The sequence below is a fragment of the Hylobates moloch genome, unplaced genomic scaffold, assembly GCF_009828535.3.
Source record: "Hylobates moloch isolate HMO894 unplaced genomic scaffold, HMol_V3 SCAFFOLD_23, whole genome shotgun sequence".
Classification (NCBI taxonomy): Eukaryota; Metazoa; Chordata; class Mammalia; order Primates; family Hylobatidae; genus Hylobates; species Hylobates moloch.
In genome coordinates, this window is record NW_026652298.1 from 38,019,467 (window position 1) to 38,037,931 (window position 18,465).

Genomic DNA, 18,465 nt, shown 5'->3' on the forward strand with positions numbered 1-18,465 from the left:
CTGGGACTACAGGCACATACCACCATGCTTGGCTCATTTTTGTATTTTTGGTAGAGATAGGGTTTCACCATGTTGGCCAGGCTGATCTTGTACTCCTCACCTCAAGTGATCCGCCTGCCTCGGCCTCCCAAAGTGCTGGGATTACAGGCGTGAGCCACCACATCAACCCAATTTTTTTTTTTTTTTTTTTTTGAGACAGGGTCTTGCTCTGGCACCCAGACTGGAGTGCAGTGGCGCGATCACAGTTCATTGCAGCCTTGACCTCCTGGGCGCAAGCAATCCTCCCCCTTCAGCCTTCTTCGTAGCAGGGACTATAAGCACATGCCACTATGTCTGACTAATTGAAAAAAAATTTTTTTTGTAGGGATGAGGTTTCATTATGTTGCCCAGGCTGGTCTCAAACTCCCGGCCTCATTCCATCCTCCTGCCTCAGCCTCCCAAAGTGTTGGGATTAGAGATGTGAGCCATCTCGCAGGTAGAGAGCAGGTTTTGAAAGGGAAAAAACTGGGCCCTGGGGAGAAAGGGAGAGTCTGCAGTCCATGGTCTTTGAGCAACTGAGCAACCTGACCCAACTAAGGCCACTCCTATTCACCCACCCAACCCTGCGTCCCTCTTCCACTCTTTCCCGGGAGAAATCCAGAGCTCTTGCCTGGAAGAGGGAGGTCTGTTTTAAAGATAAATGTTAAGTAATATGCCAGAATCTGCCTCAAAATTGTACTGTTTCCCAAGCCTCACCATCTTCATGTTGTCTGCCATTAAGATGATAGAGAAACAGAAACAGAAAACGGAGAAAGCACAATCAGGGACCAGGATAAACACAGATAAAGTGAGGGGCGTGAATGGAGTGTTTTTAAGGGTAAGTGGATGTATCATCTGAATCCATGGGGGTTACACATGGTTATATGCGTAAGGTGTGTGCACATACATATGTAAAGTCCATGCATGTGGGGAAAAAGGTGCCCAGGTACTTAGCACAGTGCCTGACACACAGGAGCTCATCACCCGTGTGCCATCAGAGTGAATAAGTGGGGTTTGGGGGAGTAAAGAAGGTGTCTGTGCGGTTTTTTGAGACAGGGTCTCGCTCTGTCACCCAGACTGGGTGACGTGATACAACCACAGCTCACTGCAGCCTCGAATTGCTGGCCTCCAACGATCCTCCTGCCTCAGCTCAGCTTCCCAAGTAGCTGGGACTACAGGTGCACATCACCACACCCAGCTAATTAAAAAGTTTTTTTTTGGCTGGGTGTGGTGGCTCATGCCTGCAAGCCTAGCACTTTGGGAGGCCGAGGCGGGCAGATCACTTGAGGTCATGAGTTCATGACCAGCCTGGTCAACATGGTGAAACCCAGTCTCTACAAAAAATACAAAAATTAGCCAGGCATAGTGGAGGGTGCCTGTCATCCCAGCTACTTGGGAGGCCGAGGTAGGAGAATCACTTGAACCCAGGAGGCAGAGGTTGCAGTGAGCTGAGATGGCGCCACTACACTCCGGGTGAGTGTTTTTTTTTTAGAGAGATGGGGTCTTGTCATCTTGCCCAGGCTGGTCTCAAACCCCTGGGCTCAAGTGATCCACTCACCTCAGATAATTTTTCTTTAGAAGAAAGTAAGGGCAATAAAAAAGCATTAGAAAAACAAACTGGCTGGGCTAGGTGGTGGCTCACGCCCGTAATTCCAACACTTTAGGAAGCCAAGGTGGGAAGATCCTTTGAGGACAGGAGTTCAAGACTGGCCTGGGAAACATAGTGAGACCTCCTCACTACAACAACAACAAAATTAGCTGGGCGTGGTGGCATGTGCCTGTAGTCTCAGCTACTCAGGTGGCTGAGGCTGGAGGATTGCTCGAGCCCAGGAGGTAGAGGCTGCAGTGAGCCATGATCCCACCACTGCCCTCCAGCCTGGGAAACAGAGCAAGAACCTGTCTCAGTTAAAAAACAAAACAAAACAAATAGAAACTGAGAGTAGTGTGATGTGACATGAGGTTGTCTGTAGAATGCCGACTAGCCCAGCCAAATGGCGAAACCCCGTCTCTACCAAAAATACAAAAATTAGCTGGGTGTGGTGGTGCATGCCGGTGGTCCCAGCTACTGGTAGGCTGAAGCACGAGGATCGCTTATGCCTGGGAGGTGGAGGTTGCAGTGAGCCGAGATTGCGCCACTGCATTACAGCCTGGGCGACAGAGCGAAACTCTGTCTCAAAACAAAAAAACAAAATATATATATATATATATATAAAGTAATTTTCATTAGAAAATTTATTGAGGATTATTTCCTGAACAAACAAATACTTTAAAAAAATATTAACTCCATCTCCATTTCATATTTGATCTTTAGCATGATCTTGTAAAGTAGATGGGGGCAGGGATATTTCTTATTCCTAAACCCAAATCTAATATGGGGAAACTGCATCTACAGAGGTGCAGTTTTGCCTGAGTTCGGCCTGAGTTCACCCTGCTAATGCAAGACAAACCACACCAAAAGGCCAATTTCTTACCCATCCCAATATCCTTTCTACTCTATTCCATCACATTGATTTGTGGTAATCTAGAGCTGACAGCAAATTGTGCACTGTATATTTTTCAGACCCACTAAAAGATGAGATTTTGTATCGTGAAGAGTGCAAAAAGATTTGTTATATTTCCATTTTTTCCAAACTTCTTAATTTTTTCCCACCACGATTCCAAAAAAATTTAGATACTCTGCATATTAAGGCATAGTCTCTCCCCTGGGGGATGTAGCCATCTAGTAAGGGATACAACGCACAATTGTAAATCAGGATACATGGGTCTGGCAAATAACTTTCTTTCTCATTTGCAAATGTAATTATTTGCAAAGCCTGATCAATGCATATAAATTGTTAAATTATGTAATGGATTACTTCTGTTGAGAAGAATCAATTGACACAACCTCAGGGCTCTTCGGAGAATACTGAGACACACTGAGGGGCTATGGAGTTTGGTTGGGGAAAGAGTGGAATTTTAGCTACACTTTGAGGGATGGGCAGGTTTGGTGGGTCACAGATTAGGGGGATGGAGCACGGGAAGATCGAGGGCGTCCAGACGCAAACAAGGGAAAACCGCTGTGTGTGGCGGGGATAAGGGAATGGAAGAGCAGCCAAGGTGAGACGAGGTGAATTAGGGAACACTGGGCCTTCAGGGGAAGCCCAGGGAGTCTAGGCCTGAGGCCACTGCAGGTTTCTGAGAGGGGAAGATCCAGCGGGCAGCTGTGCTAGGGCGATCTGGGGAGGCCGGAGCGTGGCACGCAGGAGCCGAGCGCCTGCCCCGGGTCTGCTGCGTGGGGGGGAGCGTGGGGTCTCTGTCCTCCCCCGATGCTGCCCCACTCCAATCCGATGCCAGCGCCCCACAAGGAGGCCGGGAGCAGAAGCCCATCCACCCCATCGGCCTGGCCCCCCGGGGGACCCCGCCCGCCCTAGGCAGGCGCCAATGTGTCCCTTCTCTGGATCCTTTGGGAATCAATCAAGATCGCGGTGACAGGGCCCCCAGGCCATAGGAGGACCCGGGCCGCCACTCCCCGCGCGGCGTGGACGGGCTTCCAGCATCCATGCGGGGACAGAGCTGGAGGCTTCGGTGACCGCGGCGGGGTGCCGCCACTCTTCCTTCGTCTGAAGGAAAACGTCGCGGCTGGGGAGGGCCTCAGATTTCCCCGGCACGCCTCCTCTCCATAGTGGGGAAACTGAGGCCCGGGGCAAGGCAGTTCTGGACCAAGGTCGTGATGGTGGGGAAAGTGGGCACCTGGCTGAACCTGGTCCCGTCCTTCGCGCCGGAATCCTCACACGCTGTCCCCGAGGGGGCCATTACCCGACCCTGCGGTCAGGGACCGATCCCGCGGCCGCTCAGCAGTGACACAGTACCGGCCGGCTCGCCCCGCGTATGCGCACTGCCTTCCCTTCGGGCTCGGCCCCGCCCCCTCCGGGCCGCGCGCCTCGGACCGAGTCCCGGGCTGGGGTCAGCGCAGGCGCAGACGGAGACACGTAGCGGCGGCGCTTCCAGAACGCTGCGCTCGGGAGAGCCTCGCGGCGGGAGGCGCCCACTGCCTGAGCCGGGTGGCAGAGCCGCCTCTCCGCCAGCTCCCAGCGCTGGCTCGCGTCCCTGGGTTCCGAGGCCAGCGACGCGCAAGCTCCGTGGCCGCCAGCGCCGGCCCTGCCCCCTCAGCCGCGGAGGCTGCTCCCGCCTTCCGCCGCCTCACACCGCGGATTCAGCTCCCGGGCCTTGCGGTCGCTGCCGGTGGGATGGGGAGGGCAGCGAACCTCTGTCCTCTCAGGCCTTCACCGCGTGGCTGGGAGGGCGCCTGGAGGCCGAGGCCGGGGCTGCCATGCGCTCCCCGTGCCTCACCCCGCAGGTCGGTCCGCCTCGTGGGCTGTGGGGCGGACGACCGGGAAGCCTCGAGATCTCCAGATCTTCGATCGGGACCGAAAAGGCCCTGAACTTGCGCAGTGACTTGCCATTGAGTCCGCGAGGTTCTGGAGACACGGGTGACGGAAGAACGCCCAAGGCCGACTGCTGCCCTCAGTTATCGGGGTGAGGTTCCCACCTGAGGCCAGCGCCCAGGGCAAACAGGAAATGAGAGTTTTAGGAGATTCTCCTGCCGGAATATCACATCCCTTCCCCGCCAGAAACGAACCGCCCTCTCCGCCTGTAATTGAAAACCGAAGGGCAGCCCTTACGGCGGATGAAAACTCCAGAAACCAGGAGGGTCAGGGAGGGTCATCATCTGAATAGAATGACTCTTGTGGTTCTTGGGGTTCCCTGAATCAGTCATTTTCGGAACTGAGAAGGCCTTACTAGGATCAAGTGGTCGTTAGCTTCTCTTTCCTCCCTCCCTTTCCTTCCTTCCTCCCTCCCTCCCTCCCTCCCCTTCCTTCCTCCCTCCCTCCCTCCCTCCCCTTCCTTCCTCCCTCCCTCCCTTTCCTTCCTCCCTCCCTTTCCTTCCTTCCTTCCTCCCTCCCTTTCCTTCCTTCCTTCCTCCCTCCCTTTCTTTCCTTCATCCTCCTTCCTTCCTTCCTCCCTCCCCTCCTTTCTTCCTTCCTCCTCCCTCCCTTTCCTTCCTTCCTTCCTCCCTCCCTCCCTTCCTTCCTTCCTTCCTTCCCTCCCTCCTTCCTTCCCTCTCTCCCTCCCTTCTTCCCTCCCTCCCTCCGTCCCTCCCTCCTTCCCTCCCTCCCTCCTTCCTTCCTTCCTTCCTTCCTCTCTTTTCTACTCTTTTTTCTTTTCTTTTTTCTTTTTGAGACTGCAACCTGGAACTCCCTGGGCTCAGGTGATCCTCCCGCCTCAGCCTCCCGAGTAGTTGGAATTACAGGTGCACGCCACCATGCGCGGCTAATTTAGTTTTTTGCTTTTTTGTCTTTTTTGAGACGGAGTCTCGCTCTGTTGCCCAGGCTGGAGTGCAGTAGCCCGATCTCAGCTCACTGCAGTCTCAAAACTCCCAGGCTCCAGCGATCCTCCTGCCCCAGCCTTCCCAGCAGGTGGGACTACAGGTGTCCATCATTACACCAGGCTAATTTTTTATTTAAAATAATTTTTGCTAACGCTGCGTGCGGTGGCTCAAGCCTGTAATGTCAGCGCTTTGAGACGCTGAGGCGGGTGGATCACAAAGTCAGGAGTTCCAGACCAGCCTGGGCAATATGGTGAAACCCTGTCTCTACTAAAAATACAAAAATTAGCCGGCGTGGTGGCAGGCGCCTGTAGTCCCAGCTACTCGGGAGGCTGAGGCAGGAGAATTGCTTGAAGCTGGGAGGCAGAGGTTGCAGTGAGCCGAGATCACACCACTGCACTCCAGCCTGCCTCACAAGGCCAGACTCCATCTAAAACACAAAAACAAAAAAGTTGACCGGGCGCTGTGGCTCACGCCTGTAATCCCAGTACTTAGGGAGGCTAAGGCAGGTGGATCACTCGAGATTGGGAGTTTGAGACCAGCCTGACCAACATGGTAAAACCCGTCTACTAAAAATACAAAATTAGCCTGTGTGGAGGCACAGTCCTGTGATTCCAGCTACTCAGGAGGCTGAGGCAGGAGAATCGCTTGAACCCAGGAGGTGGAGGTTGCCATGAGCCAAGATCGTGCCACTGCACTCCAGCCTGGGCAACAAGAGTGAAACTCCGTCTCAAAAATAAAATAAATTGGGCTTCTCGCTCTGTCACCAGGCTGGTCTCAAACTTCTTATCTCAAGCGAGTCTCCCGCTGCAGCCTCTGCTGGGATTACAGGTATGAGCCACTGCACCCTGCCTGGCCTCTCTTTGAAACCTGCCCACTGACAGGGATCTCAATGCAGGGCATTGCATGTCTTCTGACAGGATGCTGGTTTAGGTCACTCCCTCTGCCCTGCAAGCCAGCTGTGTCCCCAGCGTTTCCTAGGGCAGAGAGAGATCACTCCCTGTGAGAATGTTTTGGTGTCAGCGTGGAACGGCTTCCCTGTTTGGCCCCCTGGGTATACTGGAACCTGGGAAGGGACCTCTGCAGCTAACCCAGGGCTGGGCAGTGAGTTACTGAAAGGAAAAGGAATTTATTTTTAATTTCCTGAGTTTTCTTGGCTGTTGCTTTGGAGTGGAGATCATTTAGACATCTGGTACCCTGATGGCCTGAGAGGAGAAGGAAAGTCCTTGGAAAGGAGTTACGTGACTTCTGGGTAAGAATGAGCTGATACAAGGGTGGAGAGTGGGGAGAGCTGCTTAGTGGCCAACCTGGCCATCATTGCCATATTCACTAGGGAGCTTTTATTCTCATCTGTGTCCTCCTCCTGTAACTTAACACCTAGAAGTGGCAGGGAATTGGATCATGAAACAGCCATATAGTCCAACCCACTCATTTGTGTGTGGGTGTATATGCGTCTATATATATATTTATATATGTCTATATATATAGTCTCTATATATGTCTATATAGAGACTATATATGTCTATATAGAGACTATATATGTCTATATATAGTCTATATATGTCTATATATGTCTATATATAGTCTATATATAGTCTATATATGTCTATATATAGTCTATATATAGTCTATATATAGTCTATATATAGTCTATATATATAGACTATATATGTCTATATATGTCTATATATAGTCTATATATATGTCTATATATAGTCTATATATGTATATGTCTATAGTCTATATATATGTCTATATATACTCTATATATGTATATGTCTATATATAGTCTATATATGTATATGTCTATATATATATATATTTTTTTTTAGAGACAGGGTCTCACTATGTTGTCCAGACTTAAACTCCTGGCCTCAAGCAATACCCCTGCCTCTGCCTCCCAAAGGGCTGGGATTACAAGCATGAGCCACTGTGTCCGGACCCAACCCACTCATTTTAAAGGTGAGGAAGCTTGAGGCCTGGAAATGGAAAAATGTGGCCCAGGGTCACAGAGGGAGCTGGTGGCAAAGATGAGACTTAAATTCAGGTCTCCCGATTCCCAGGCCTGCCCTTGTTCTCCTACACCCTGTGTATTAGTCAGGATCCAGCAGAAAACAGATTAAATTGGGGACATTTAAACTGGGGGCTTTGAGGCAGGATATAGGGAAACTGCTATGGAATGTGGAATATTCTGGGGCTGGTGACAGTGGGATCTTACCACCTCCGTACCTGGAGGCAGGCTGTGTGGTGGGCGATCTTACTAGAGCCGGGACTTTAAGTCAAGGAGCTCAAAAAGGGACTTGGAGGAATAAAAACCAAAACCCTGTCCCCACCTTCTCCCTCCCTCTAGTTTTGATTCCAGGCTCCACATGGACCAAGCCCAGCTGGCAGTCAGAGGGCAAGAGCATCTTGATGCAGCGCATACAGACCGATTCCAGGGTGCAGTGCAGGATGGAAAAGGAGAAATGTACCTGAAGAGGCAAATGAAAGATAAACAGCATCACAGGCAATCTTGCTTCTACTACCATAAAAATAGGTACATTTCTTGAACACTTAGTCTGTGTCAGGCATGTCCATTGTCTCATTGCATCTTCCCATAAACCCGGTTTCCTCCATTGGACAGATAAAGAAACTGACTAGTGAAACAGCTTGAGGGACGGAGGTATGAACAGCTAAGCTGTCATCTTCCCATCCAGAGTCTTATCTGGTGTATAGTAGTTCCCCTGTGAATGTTTGTGGAATGAATGAATGAGTGAGGAGCAGACATAAATAGGCTTAGATGGTAAACCTCCCTGAGGAGCCTTAGCGGGGCCTCTTCTCCATGGGACTTGGAGGGTCTCTGCAGAGATGAGTCCTGTGCCTTTTGCCATGTCTCCTGTTGGCTTGTCATAGGCCAGCTTCTTCAGGTTAAAAGGGCGGGCATGAAAGTCTGGAAAAAAACCTTGGACTTGTGCTTGGCTTTCCTAGTGGAGGTTAGCTTTTGGAATTAAAAAAAGAGTCTGGGCTGGGCACAGTGGCTCACACCTGTAATCCCGAGGTGGGCGGATCACCTAAGGTCTGGAGTTTGAGACCAGCCTGGCCAACATGGCAAAACCCTGTCTCTACTAAAAATACAAAAATTAGCCGGGCATGGTAGCGGGTGCCTGTAATCCCAGCTACTTGGGAGGCTGAGGCAGGAGAATTGCTTGAGCCCGGGAGGCAGAGGTTGCAGTGTGCTGAGATTGCACCACTGCACTCCTGCCTGGACAACAGAATGAGACTGTGTCTCAAAACAAATAAACAAACAAAAAGAGTCTCTCTGAAGCCCTCTTTACCCACCCCTTGATTCCTAATACTCCCACAGTCTGGGCAGGAGCCCAGGGTACTACCTCTCTCCCTGCTGAACTCCTCCCCATGGCTCCACCCACGAGCTCAGTTCTGCTAATTGCATCGCTGGTGCTGCTGCTGGAACATAGCGTTCAGGGATGAACCAACAACCAGTTTGGTGGGTGAGTTTCACCAGCACCCTGCAAGTGGCCTGCTGTGGAGCAGAAACCTCTGCTGGAAAGCGCCGAGCCATTTCTTCCATGCCTTCCTCTTGCTTTACTGCCGTGTCCCCTTTTTACTGGCCTCTTCTTTCCTGGAGGGTCCCATGAAGTCTTTCAGCTGTTGTTTATAATCTAAGCCCCTCAAGCATGGAAAAGGAACCTGATGTATATTGATCACATGCTATGTGCCTGACGTGCTGTGCCAGATGCTTCATATCTAGATCTCATTTAATTTCATAGCAATTTATTAGGTAAAAAAAGTCAGAGAGCTCACAGGTGAGAAAACTAAGACTGGTTAGGGAATGTGTGGAAGATTACACAGCTGTTAAGAGGAGAGCTGGCATTTGAACTCTGGTCTAATCCCAAAGTCCATTCTAACACCCTTCACACTCAGAATAAACCCTGTGTCTGGGCAACAGTGAGACCACCATCTCTACAAAAAATTAAAAACAAATTAGCAGGGCATGGCCGGGTGCGGTGGGTCATGCCTGTAATCCCAGCACTTTGGGAGGCCGAGGCGGGCGGATCATGAGGTCAGGAGATTGAGACCATCCTAACACGGTGAAACCCTGTCTCTACTAAAAATACAAAAAATTAGCCAGGCGTGGTGGCGGGTGCTTGTGGTCGCAGCTATTTGGGAGGCTGAAGCAGCAGAATGGCATGAACCCGGGAGGCAGAGCTTGCAGTAAGTGGAGATCATGCCACTGCACTCCAGTCTGCGTGACAAAGTGAGGCTCCCTCTCAAAAAAAAAAAAAAAAAAAAAACTGGGCATGGTGACGCACGCCTTTAGTCCTGGCTGCTTGGGAGGCTGAGGTGGAAGAATCCCTTGAGCCCAGGAGGTTGAGGCTGCAGTGAGCTGTGATCAGGCCACTGCGCTCCAGCCTGGGCGACAGAGCAAGACCCTGTCTTGAAAAAAAAAGAAAGAATAAACCCTGCTGCTGCAGTATTTGGGTTTATCTTGTACCTTTGCAAGTCAGAGCCTTTTCCTTGTGCCCGTACTTGTATCCCTGGGGCTCGAGTGTGTGGAAGGTGCTGTTTCAGCTCACCCTTGTGGAGTTCCACGTGGAGTGCCTAACATTTCATTCCATCCATCATCTGTCATTCCATCCATCTATTCCTTTGCTGCTGATGGCTCCTCCATCCGGGAGGCCGTTTCACCTGTTTCTGAATGGCAACATCCAAGCCCAGTTCACATGCCACCTGCCCCATTGTGTCCCTTGGATCTCATTTGCCTCCAGATTCCCAAACTTACCTTTGTTACCCTTCCCTGAAGGATTTCTTACGTTACTCCCTGTGTTACAGTAATTTGGGCATGTAATTTATTTTCCTTGTTGTGAGGGGACAGGGATTATTCTGCAATAGTACTTGAATCTCTCCAGGACCTTAAACTAGCGAGCCGCCAGTGAATGCACGCATCAGGGGAGCCCTTTATGGGGAAAGGGGTTTGTAAAGTGAAGATGTCTTCCTCTACTTTACATGTTAACTTTGCTTAAAAACAATATTCAGCTGTATGATAAATATCCTGGTTGAGTCTAGGGTGATGGTGGGGCACTCCTAGGGAGAAATTCCTTGTGTTTTCCTTGAGAGCTTCAAATTTAGTTTTTTGGGTTATTTTTTTTTTTGAGACAGGGTCTCACTCTGTCACCCCCGCTGGAGTGCAGTGGCGTGATCTTGGCTCACTGCAATCTCCACCTCCCAGGCTCAAGCGATTCTCCTGCCTCAGCCTCCCGAGTAGCTGGGACTACAGGCACGTGCCACCACACCCAGCTAATTTTTGTATTTTTAGTGGAAACAGGGTTTCACCCTGTTGGCCAGGCTGCTCTCGAACTCCTGACCTCAGGTAATCCACCCGTCTTGGCCTTCCAAAGTGCTGGGATTAGAGGCATAAGCCACTGCGTCTGGCAAGAGAGCTTCGAATTTGGGGAAATGAAGAGACACTAACGAGGGCAGGCAGTGGAGAACAGGCTGCTTAGGTAAAAGGCCCCCCAGACCCCATGTATTCGACTCTCCAGATGGGGTCCAGCAGAGTGGTGAGCTGTGTCCCTTGACTTTTATCACATGCTGCAGCTTTTCTGAGGCCATCACTTGTGCTCCCAAGTCCCTTTATGTTTGTTCTGATAGATGAAGGCCATCACTCCTCCTGCTTTCACCACTGGGGATGAGGGAGACCTTGTCCATAGTGGCAGTCCTCCCTCCCTGGGACCCCAGTCAGTTCCGAGCACCTATTTCCCATAACACCCAAGACAGACAGATGCTAGGGCCCTTCAGCAGAGAACGGGTGTGGGCTGGGATGACTCACCTGCTCTGTGGCCGCCTACAGTGCAGCTCAAAGCCCTTGGGAATCAAAGCACTAGGACAGGCACAGAGGCTCTGCTTAGAGACAGCAGTTTGGGTTCCTGCTTCTGCAAATGCCTGTCACCGTAGTGATGTTTCAAAGTCCAGGTCACTGAGGAGCCATCCAGCTGGATGGCCATGGAGAACAGGCAGAATCAGCAGCCTCAGAAAGCAGTGCCCTGATCTGGGTATCAGATGACCCAGGTCTCACCTGGGCTGTTCCAGGAGCTCACTGTGTGTTCATAAAGGAAGAGCATTCAATTTTTTGTTTTTTCTTGAGACGGAGTTTCGTTCTTGTTGCCCAGGCTGGAATGCAATTGCACAATCTTAGCTCACTGCAACCTACACCCTCTGGGTTCAAGCGATTGTCCTGCTTCAGCCACCTGAGTAGCTGGATTACAGGTGCATGCCACCACGCCTAGCTAATTTTTGTATTTTTAGTAGATGGGGTTTCACCATGTTGGCCAGGCTGGTCTCGAACTCCTGACCTCAGGTGATCCACCTGCCTCGACCTCCCAAAGTGCTGGGATTACAGGTGTGAGCCACCACGCCTAGTCTAAGAGCATTCATTCTTTAAGTAAACTTTTTTTTTTTTTTTGGGACCGCGGACTTCTGCGTGCTAACTAAGGACAGAGAGGGTTATGAGAAGTCAAAATCTATCCCTCACCATGATGGTCTCTCATTTTCTGCAAATGAATACCAGTCAGGGTAATGAATGCAATACTACACTAAGGTGTTTTGAAGTATGGAAGAGAAACTAATATCCTAGGGGAAGTGAGTGGGTCAGGTTAGATTTAATTGAAGAGAAGACATTTGAGCTAGCCCTTGAAACTGGAATTCCTTTGGCAGACTGGAGTAAGTCTGTTGCGTCTTTGGGGAATATTGTCAGAGGAATGTAGAGGAGGGTGAGGGTGAAGAGAGATGAGATTTGAAGGTCCGTGTGGTCTCAGGAGTCAAGGGCCTTGGTAGAACATGTGAACTTCAGACCTTATCCTGAGGGCAGCAAGACATGATCAGATCTGTGTTGTAGAAAGATCGCTGTGGCTGTAACGTGGAGGACGAATTAAAAGGGTCAAAGAGGAAGAGAAAGACAGTTGTTAGAAGAAGATTAGACTATTACAGGAAGGAAAGTTTGAGGACCTCAACTAGGGTATTACAGAAGAGAGTTGGACTAAATAATCCCTAAAACCAAAGTTTTATGCTCCTGAACCCACCAGTGCTTTGGCGCTTTTCTTTTTTTTTTTCTTTTTTTTGAGAGAGAGTCTGCCTGTTAGCCAGGCTGGAGTGCAGTGGCATTATCTCAGCTCACTGCAACCTCTGCCTGTCGGGTTCAAGTGATTCTCCTGCCTCAGCCTCCCGAGTAGCTGGGACTACAGGCACGTGCCACCATGCCCGGCTGATTTTTTGTATCTTTAGTAGAGACAGGCTTTCACCATGTTGGCCAGGCTGGTCTCAAACTCCTGACCTCGTGATCCACCCACTTTGGCCTCCCAAAGTGCTGGGATTACAGGCGTTAGCCACCACGCCTGGCTGCTTTGGCACTTTTCGTACCTGCCTCTTCCCCAGCCTACTCCTAGCTGATTGTCCTAATTGCTTGTTCATGACCCATCCTTGGGGGACGGTGACCTGTTTGGGTTTTGAACCAATCCGATTTCCCTGTTTATCCGTTCTGTTCCTCCCTGAAGTCTTACTTCAGATGAGACTCAGCTCACTAGAGACCAACTAGGAGGAAGCTGTTTCATGTCTCAGAGTCCTTCCCACCCACACCTCCAGCCCCCTCTCTCCTCTGGCATTGGTTTTGAGGTCTCCATATTGGCACTGGCATCTATGCCATCCTTCCCATTACTCTTTCCAGGAGGAAAGATGAGACACCATGTCTCATTGGAAGATGTTGACAAGCAGGAGGTGGGAAAATGGATTAAAGACTGAGCTTGTGACCTTGGTCTAAGAGCAGAAGGTGAGATACAGGACAGTCCCACATAGTCATCGAGCAAGTCCGAGCACCTTGACTTAAATTTAGACCATTTCTGTAAAATGTAATCCAAAAACCAGAAGTACATCCCTTCTCCTAATTCCTTCAATGTCTCTATTCCTGACCAGGGTTACACATCCTGCCTCTTCTTATTCTGCTTGCTTGTAAAACAGTCATCTTGTGATTCTTTTTTTTTTTTTTTTTTTTTGAGACAGAGTCTTGCTCTGTCACCCAGGCTGGAATGCAGTGGCATGATTTTGGCTCACTGCAACCTCTGCCTCTCGGGTTCAAGCGATTCTCCTGCCTCAGTCTCCAGAGTAGCTGGGATTATAGGCTCCTCCCACCACCACACCTGGCTAATTTTTGTATTTTTAGTAGGGACAGGGTTTCACCATGTTGGCCAGGCTGGTCTTGAACTCTTGACCTCAGGTGATCCACCCCCCCCCACCTGGGCCTCTCAAAGTGCAGGGATTACAGGCATGAGCCACTGTGCCCTGTCCATCTTGTGATTCTTAGACCTGTAGACTTTAGCAGTCAACAAATAGGTTGGGAGTGCCTGTGGTGTGCCTAACCTGATAGTAGCTGCAACAGGGTATATATACCCCCTGGCTATGTTGTCAAGGAATCAGGAGACTGGTATTTTAGAGTAGCTGGGAAAAGAAAACACAAGAGCTAACTATAGGAAAGAAAATGAGAGTAGTTCAGAGGGCGGTTAGAATTTGGAGGTACAGGCCGTGCGCAGTGGCTCATGCCTGTGATCCTAGTACTTTGGGAGGCCAAAGTGGGTGGATGGCTTGAGCTCAGGAGTTTGAGACCAACCTGGGCATCATGGTGAAACCCTAGCTACAAAAAATACAAAAATTGGCTGGGCGCAGTGGCTCACGCCTGTAATCTCACTACTTTGGGAGGCTGAGGCAGGTGGATCACCTGAAGTCAGGAGTTCGAGGCCAGCCTGGCCAACATGGTGAAACCTTGTCTCTACTAAAAATACAAAAAAGTTAGCTGGACATGATGGCATGTGCCTGTAGTCCCAGCTACTCGGGGAGGCTGAGGCAGGAGAATCACTTGAACCCAGGAGACTGAGGTTGCAGTGAACCAAGATCGTGCCTCTGCACTCCAGCCTGGGTGACAGAGGGAGACTCCATCTCAAAAAAAAAAAAAAAAAAAAAAAAAAAATTACCTGGGCACGGTGGCGTGTGCCTGTAGTCCCAGCTACTTGAGAGGCTAAGGTGGGAGAATTGCTTGAGCCCGGGAGGTTGAGGCTACAGTGAGCCATGATCACGCCACTGGCACTGCAGTCTGGGTGATGGAGCAAGACCCTGTTTCAAAATAAATAAATAAATAAATAAATAAATAAAGAATTTGAGGCCGGGCCCGGTGGCTCATGCCTGTAATCTCAGCACTTTGGGAGACTGAGGTGGATGGATCACGAGGTCAGGAGTTCAAGACCAGAATGGCCAACATGGTGAAAACTCTGTCTCTACTAAAAATACAAAAATTAGCCGGGTGTGGTGGCAAGTGCCTGTAGTCCTAGCTACTCGGGAAGCTGAGGCGGGAGAATTGCTTGAACCAGGGAGGCGGAGGTTGCATTGAGCCAAGACCACACCATTGCACTCCAGCCTGGGTGACAGAGTAAGACACTCAGTTTCAAAAAAAAAAAAAAAAAAAAAGAATTTGATGGTACAGGCTATAGATCCTGCAGAGCTCTAGAAAAGGGAGCAAGTGGCCAGGCGCAGTGGCTCACGCCTGTAATCCCAGCACTTTGGGAGGCCAAGGCAGGCAGATCACTTGAGGTCAGAAGTTTGAGAGCAGCCTGGCCAACATGGTGAAACCCCATTCCTACTAAAAATACAAAAATTAGCCAGGTGTGGTGGTGCATGCCTGTAATCTTAGCTACTTGGGAGGCTGAGGGAGGAGAATCTCTTGAACCCAAGAGGAGGAGGTTGCAGTGAGCCAAGATTGTGCCACTGCACTCCAGCCCGGGCAACAGAGTGAGACCATCTCAACAAAAGAGAAAAAGGAGCAAGTGGTGTCTAGTTGTCTCGAGCTGTCTTGGGTTTCCCCTCAAATTGGGGGTTGGATCCACCTAGATCTAGCCTGAGGGTCTGAGCTGGATCCCAGCTAGTCTTACTGTGAGGTTGGGGGCCAAGGAGCACTTTGTGTGGCCTTCCTGGGGAGACATCCCTGTTATCCGAATATTTATGCTCTTTTCTCAGCCTGCATCTTCCTACTCGTCAGGAGTCCCCATTCATCCTTCAAGGCCCAGCCCAAATGCCTCTTTTTTCATGAAGACACTTTCTTCTCATCAGTTAGGATTATTGCTGTCTTCCGTGTTCCTCTGCAGTCCTTTGTTTACAACTTTATTGTGACATTTGTTTTATCCCATCATGTATTTATGAGTGTTTTCATCAGTTCCACGAGATTGTGAGCTTCTTGTTAGCAGGGACTATATCTGATTCATTTCTTTAACTCCTCATGACTAGCCCAGTGTGTTATTCTGCTCAGAAAATGGTTGGTAAATGAGTGAACAGATTCTATTCTCTCTGGTATTTGAGTTCTAAAGAATCAGTTCTAGGCCGGGCGCCATGGCTCATGCCTGTAATCTCAGTGATTTGGGAGGCTGAGGCAGGAGGTTCCCTTGAGGCCAGAAATTCGAGACCAGCCTAGGCAACAAATATAAACAATACAAAGAATAAAATAATAAAAATACAAGAAATAAAAATAAAAAATTAGCTGAGTGTTGTCCAGGCGTGGTGGCTCACACCTGTAATCCCAGCACTTTGGGAAGCTGAGGCGGGCAGATCACGAGGTCAGGAGTTTGAGAGCAGCCTGACCAACATGGTGAAACCCCATCTCTACTAAAAATACAAAAATTAGCTGGGCGTGGTGGCGCGTGCCTGTAATCCCAGCTACTCAGGAGACTGAGGCAGGAGAATTGCTGGAACCCAAGAGGCAGAGATTGCAGTAAGCCAAGATCACACCACTGCGCTCCAGCCTGGGTGACAGAGCGAGAGTCTTGTCTCAAAAAAAAAAAAAAAAAAAAAAAAAAAAGCTGGATGTGGTGGTGCATGCCTGTAGTTCTAGCTACTTAGGAGGCTGAGGTGGGAGGATCCCTTGACCCAGGAGGTTGAGGCTGCGGTGAGCTTTGATGGCCCCACTGCACTCCCGCTTGGGTGGGTGAAAGTAAAGTAATCCTAAAACCAGAAGGGAGAAGGGCTGTTTGTAGGGCCAGTTTTTGGTAGGGGGAACACATAGTGAGATTAAAAGTCATTTTAAGTAGGTCTTTTGTGGACACACGAAAGAAGGGTGTCAATCTTCTTTTGGGTTTGACCCTTTAAGACTAAAGGAGCAACAGTAGAACGTGAGTGGTGGGAAGGCCTCCCCTAGTGTATGGAAAGAGCATTGGAATCAGAATTGGGGACTAGTTCTGATCCAATCTCTGGTGACATTATATTTGCTTTGTTAATCCGATGAGATTGTTCTGAGAACCAAGTGAGATAAGAAAGATGTGAGTTCTTTGAAAGCTCTCAGATCATCAGCTACTAAGGTCAGCTTGAGCTTGGCTAATCTCCATTTGAGTTCCCATCTAGTCCCAAGACTACATCCAAATGGTAAAAAGAGAAGAACACTGTGTGACTTGGGTAAATCACTTCTAGTCTCTGAGCCTCAGTTTTCTTATTTGTAAAACGGAGATAGTAATCTCTACCCCACCTAACTTCTTGGGCTACTTAGGAGGGTTAACTGAGAATGAATATGACACTGCCTTGTAAACTATAAGGGTCTGTGCAAATGCTATGGATTTATTTTTAATTAATTAATTTATTTTTTAGACATAGTCTTGTGCTATTGCCCAGGCTGGAGTGCAGTGGCATAATCTTGGCTTACTGCAACCTCCACCTCCCAGGTTCAAGAGATTCTCGTGCCTCAGCCTCTTGAGTAACTGGGATTACAGGCACCTGCCACCCCACCTGGCTAATTTTTGTATTTTTAGTAGAGACAGAGTTTCACCATGTTGCCCAGACTGGTCTCAAAATCTTGGCCTCAAGTGATCCACCTGCCTTGGCCTCCCAAAGTGCTGGGATTACAGGCATGAGCCACTGCGCCTGGCCTAGATGTATTTTTTAATCTGTGTTTGGGGGCTTTGGATGAAATTTGCCAAGGCTGTTGCACATCTAGACAGTGACATCATATACATGTTATTGAGGTCCAGGGTGGGGCACAGAAGACAGGCCCAGAGTCATGGGGGCAGGGAAGAACACAGAAGGGAACCCCACCCACCGTCTGCCTGGAGAAGACCTGATTCTGTTGTCACTCATTTGTCTGACTTGAGGAAATTTGGTCTCCTCATTTCCAAACTGCCACAGACTCCACAATTACCTCTGTGATTGGGGGTACTTTGATTAAAGCTCTACAGTAAGGATCACTCTAGTTTTTTTCTCTGTCTCCAGGGTTGAGCTTGGTGCATGGACACAACAGACATTCAGGATAAGTTTGTTGTTGAACAAAATACAAGTAATGCATTTGTGAGACCTCATTCTCACTTCCTTTGTTTTACAAAGTCAGTTGCACATCAGCCTAAAAACCCAGGACATGATTCACAGAAATGGCGCTTGAAAGCATGACTGGCCAGTATTAATCAAAGGCCAAGCGGCTGAGCGGGCGCGGTGGCACAAGCCTGTAATCCCAGCACTTTGGGAGGTCGAAGTGGGTGGATTGCCTGAACTCAGGAGTTCACGACCAGCCTGGGCAACACGGTGAAACCCCGTCTCTACCAAAATACAAAAAATTAGCCAGGCATGGCAGCGTGCACCTGTAGTCCCAGCTACTCGGGAGACTGAGGCAGGAGAATTGCTTGGACCCGGGAGGCAGAGGTTGCAGTGAGTCAAGATCACGCCACTGCACTCCAGCCTGGGCGACAGAGTGAGACTCTGCCTCAAAAAAAAAAAAAAAAGGCAAAGCTTCAGAAATGGCGTGTTACCACCCCAGGCACTTTGTGAATCCCGGGAAGCCATGAAGCCAGAGTCTGATGGGAAAGGCTCTCTGTCTGCCTGTGGCCAGGCAGTTTTTGAACCTTTCATTGGTCCTGCTGGTCACAGGAGATGAAAGAAAATGGCTGAATCAGCAAATATTTATTGTGTGCTTGCTCTGTGTTAGGTGCTTTGGAGAAGAAGAAGGTGAAGTCATAGAGGAGCAGAGAATTCCTGCCTACAGGCAGTGTTTGCCCAGGGCCAAGGGAGTGGGAGACACC

The 18,465-nt window shown here is 49.6% G+C and overlaps 1 long non-coding RNA gene across 1 annotated transcript; it reads left to right on the top strand.

Annotated features, from left to right (window-relative positions):
- The first annotated feature begins 6,536 nt into the window (after positions 1–6,536).
- Positions 6,537–7,978, top strand: LOC131382391 (uncharacterized). Its single transcript, XR_009211833.1, has 3 exons — positions 6,537–6,635; positions 7,216–7,345; positions 7,734–7,978. It is a non-coding gene; the product is annotated as an uncharacterized LOC131382391 (long non-coding RNA).
- Positions 7,979–18,465: the final 10,487 nt, after the last annotated feature.